Source organism: Oncorhynchus clarkii, chromosome 14 (genome assembly GCF_045791955.1).
Source record: "Oncorhynchus clarkii lewisi isolate Uvic-CL-2024 chromosome 14, UVic_Ocla_1.0, whole genome shotgun sequence".
Lineage (NCBI taxonomy): Eukaryota > Metazoa > Chordata > Actinopteri > Salmoniformes > Salmonidae > Oncorhynchus > Oncorhynchus clarkii.
In genome coordinates, this window is record NC_092160.1 from 2,918,432 (window position 1) to 2,923,014 (window position 4,583).

Here is a 4,583-nt window from a genome sequence, read left to right on the forward strand (position 1 = left end):
ACAACTGGGAACACGGGAAGAAACGAGCTCCAACTCGGGAACTCAAGACTCTCTTTAGAACTCCAATTTTCAGACTTGAAGATCACCGACGTCATGATTTTACCTCTTATTTTCCCAAATCCCAGTTGTCTTGAATGTACCAATAGTCCACGGAAAAATGGACCAGTTAGAAAGTTTGACATTTCCGAGTTTCCTTGTTCAGATTACTATATGAACGCAGTAATAGCCCACATTTCTGGGAGGTACAGACCTATCCCACAATTCACTCCGGAACATGTATTCTATGGTGCCGAGGAGGACTATAAATGTGCAAGTGCCCGACCAGCGGTCTTTTTTTTTGCAGACATGAGAAGGAAAGGAGGTCAGTTTTCGTTTATGGCAATAGTTGCTTGCTTTTATGGAACTTGGAATGGAGCCTGTTGTTGGCTGGCTAGCCTTGCTCCGGCCAAACGCTGCGGCGGTTAGTTTCTTTCCGCAAAGAAGTAGCTATTTAACGTTACCAAGTGAACAGATCGGAATAATTAAGTTTCAGTCGTCAGGTAAGACAAATTGCTAAAGCATTAAGTGGTAAGGAAGCTCCTAGCTAAACAATAAACACAAAAATGCAAAACCAATGCTGCCTCTAGCACTGGCTAAAATATATCTAGGTAAGTAATTTAAAATGACGTCCAGCTAACTCTGTTAGCTAACAGTTGTGTTGCATTGGCATCCATTTAGTAGTTTTGGCGATAGGTATCCAAGGCGAACTAGCCTGTAAAATGAATGGCAAGTTTCACATGCAAGGCCTAGATGACACGTGGTGGCGTGCAAAAGATGGGCCTAGTTAAATACTGTAGCCAAGCTGGCTAGCCAGTGTGTAAAACCGAGATGGATACCATTTGTTATAACGCGATAACGTTGTCGCAACTCATGCATACCATGTCTTTACCCTCACAGGTTGTGCCACCATTCAGGTCTTCAGACATGGGAGGGCTGCAAATGGGAATAACACGATCCCCCTTCAAGGTAGTTGTCTCTCACATCCTTACATTAAAAATGAAAGGTTAATTAGGTTTTCGTGATTGGGTTGTTTCAGTAATCCAGCGGTAGTCAGCTGTACAGGCCAGCCAATGCCTGAACTAGTGTTACACTGCTGGAAGAGGAAGGCTCTGCTAAAGTGGCCTGGTCCAGCAGACGCTGTTTTAGTGGCTGTTGGTGCTGAGCTGTAGCAGAACTGTGCCCTTCTGAGAGTGGTCTGCACCTACACACGGGGGCAGCCCTAGTAGAAGGGTTAACAAATATACAATTAAAGCAATCCATATGTGTAGATACTTTATTTTAAGTCCTGACATTAATGACCTCATCCTTTCCTTTGCATTTCATGCAAGCATGCGGACTGAATGAATTGCATCAACTCTTAAGGTGAGCATAAATAACAATTTTGTTTATACAAATGTGATGTACTGTGCCATGATGCTTATTTAACACATCATTCTTATTGTATGGTGAAGAGAATTCATTAAAAAAAACTGAGCACTATATTTAAGGCCTGTTACTGTTTATCAAATGTTTTACATCGTTTCGGGTATTGTAAGTTGAGCATTTCCTTTGCATTCCAGGAAAGCATGCGCCGTCAACTCCATTGAAGGTGATTCAACTCTAGTCAATGCGTTTTGACGGTGAGGATGGCTCAGTAGTTATAGCTGAACACCATGAACATGTACTGTGCATTGATGAGAGCTTTACAGCTTTAACCCAGCTTTCTTACTGTTGGTGAAGACACTATGTTCTAACTCTGAGCACAATTTCTAATGGCTGGTATTGTCTACACTGTATTTATCTACTGCTCACTAGGTTTCTTATTCCTCTAATGTAGATTAAGCATGGAACTGCTGGGACTGGATTGATGGTTAAATGGAAAGGGTATTAAAGGTGAGGATGGGAATTGTTATAGCTAAACATGTACTGTGCACTGATGAGAGCTTTACAGCTTTAACCCAGCTTTCTTACTGTTGGTGAAGACTTTTCAACTCTGAGCACAATGTAAAATGGTTAATATTTACATTGTAGTCCTACATGACTCACTGTTGGGGCTTTAGTCATTTTATTCATTTGCATTTCAGGAAAAATGAAATTTGGTGGACTGCTTGCATTTCAGCAGGAAATTATCCAGGTAAACTCCATAGCTGATTCTGAATTATTATAGCTACAAAAACATGTACTGTGCACAGAGCTTTATCGCTTTAACCCAGCTTTACTGTTGATTTTGAAACTGAGATTATGTGCACATCCCCATGTCTGTTACTGTATACATTATATGTGAAGGTAGTGTACTATAATGTCTACATTGATTTTGAAACCCTAGTGCTATCATGAAAATGCACTGTGCGGTGATGAGAGCTTTATAGCTTTAACCCAGTCTTCTTACTGTTGGTGAAGACACTATGTTCTAACTCTGAGCACAATTTCTAATGGCTGGTATTGTCTACACTGTATTTATCTACTGCTCACTAGGTTTCTTATTCCTCTAATGTAGACTAAGCATGGAACTGCTGGGACTGGATTGATGGTTAAATGGAAAGGGTATTAAAGGTGAGGATGGGAATTGTTATAGCTAAACATGTACTGTGCACTGATGAGAGCTTTACAGCTTTAACCCAGCTTTCTTACTGTTGGTGAAGACTTTTCAACTCTGAGCACAATGTAAAATGGTTAATATTTACATTGTAGTCCTACATGACTCACTGTTGGGGCTTTAGTCATTTTATTCATTTGCATTTCAGGAAAAATGAAATTTGGTGGACTGCTTGCATTTCAGCAGGAAATTATCCAGGTAAACTCCATAGCTGATTCTGAATTATTATAGCTACAAAAACATGTACTGTGCACAGAGCTTTATCGCTTTAACCCAGCTTTACTGTTGACTTTGAAACTGAGATTATGTGCACATCCCCATGTCTGTTACTGTATACATTATATGTGAAGGTAGTGTACTATAATGTCTACATTGATTTTGAAACCCTAGTGCTATCATGAAAATTCACTGCGATGATGAGAGCTTTGTAGCTTTAACCCAGTCTTCTTACTGTTGGTGAAGACACTATGTTCTCACTCTGAGCACAATTTGTAATGGCTCCTATGGCCTCAATTGTATTTGTATACTATATATAAATTGTATTTGTATATTAGTCTAAGATTATTCATAACTTCCTGTCTTTGCATTTCAGGAATACATGTGCGTTTGACATTCAATCGAGTTGAAGCATAGGTGAGGATGGTTAAGAATTGTATCCTAACAAAATAAACATGTACTTGCAGTGAGTTTATCGCCTACTTATTGTATAGTGAAGAACATTGAGCACAGTTCTTAATGGCTCTATGTTATGTATACATTGCTCATATGCATTTTTCGTCCTCCACTGGGATAAGGCAGACAACATGGCCCTGCTTGGACTGGATTGATGTTTCGTTGAGTCGATACAAGGTAATGCACAAAAATCTGAATTGAATTTGTGAACGCAAGTAGTATATTATATTGTACTATGCATTGAGGGCTTAGTAGCTTTAACCCAGTCTTCTTTCTGTTGGTGAAGACACTATGTTCTAACTGAGCACAATTTCAAAATGTCAGTTTCTGGCTACATGGTATTTACTTGGGACTAATTCGATTCCTGTATTTCTGGTAGACATGCAGATTGTATGGAATGCGACAACTCCATTGAAGGTGAGGCTGGATCAGATTTTGTTCAGCTAAATCAATTATCGCCTACTTATTGCTTAGTGCAGAATCTATGTAACCCTGAGCACAGTTCTTTCCTGAATTTCTCCATGTGTACATTCTCGTGTTTGTCTTCCAAAGACAGAAAAGGCAGGAGGTTGCTTGGACAGACATGCTTGAACTTTATTCAAGTTAATATACCTATAAGATCTTCAGGCAGTTTATATTTTTAAAAAATTCAGGGAGAATAGAACAGGACTTCAGTTCATGTAGTTGATCTACAACAATCTGACTAGTAGAGCTGAGATGCTTGCATTTGCAATATGTTGAATGTATATTGATGTGTCAACAGGATGCCACAGGATTGTTTCTTTCTGGACTTGGGTGGGGAACAGAATGTTACACCCTGCAGATTCACGAAACTCCAGGCCAGACTGTTTGGCTCAGCCGCCACCAGCTTTGTTCACATGGCCCTTTGATACATCTAACCCTGGAGTGTCACTGCATAATCCTCTTGTCTTGCAATGTCAGTGTTTTCTGAACAAATGTACCACATAATGAATTGAATGTATGGTCCCAACTGCATAGACAGTGGAACAGTGTCAAGCGGTGAACAATAAAATTGACCTTTGTACATTTTGTTTTTAATTATAATTGATTTTGGTTAATAGCATTGAGGTTTTTATTGAAATAATAACCAAATGATCTTTTCAAACAGGCTGTGGGGATTTGACTGATATAGTGAAGAACTGTAGTTCTTACATTGATGGCAGTTTGTTACATAACCAAACCAGGGCCATGTTGAGTAACTGACTGCTGCAGATAATTGTGATGGGCGATGCTGATGTAATTAATTGCCTATTCTGCATGTTTTCTACATGGGCTT

At 39.4% G+C, this 4,583-nt stretch overlaps 1 long non-coding RNA gene and 1 other non-coding gene across 2 annotated transcripts; both read left to right on the forward strand.

The window, feature by feature from the left end:
• Window positions 1-338: 338 nt before the first annotated feature.
• On the forward strand, window positions 339-4,336 carry LOC139365907 (uncharacterized). Its single transcript, XR_011626705.1, has 10 exons — window positions 339-647; window positions 937-1,005; window positions 1,368-1,401; window positions 1,599-1,658; window positions 2,516-2,571; window positions 2,763-2,812; window positions 3,207-3,247; window positions 3,409-3,463; window positions 3,666-3,703; window positions 4,050-4,336. It is a non-coding gene; the product is annotated as an uncharacterized lncRNA (long non-coding RNA).
• Window positions 1,079-1,278, forward strand: LOC139366620 (small nucleolar RNA SNORA74). Its single transcript, XR_011626788.1, has one exon. It is a non-coding gene; the product is annotated as a small nucleolar RNA SNORA74 (small nucleolar RNA).
• Window positions 4,337-4,583: the final 247 nt, after the last annotated feature.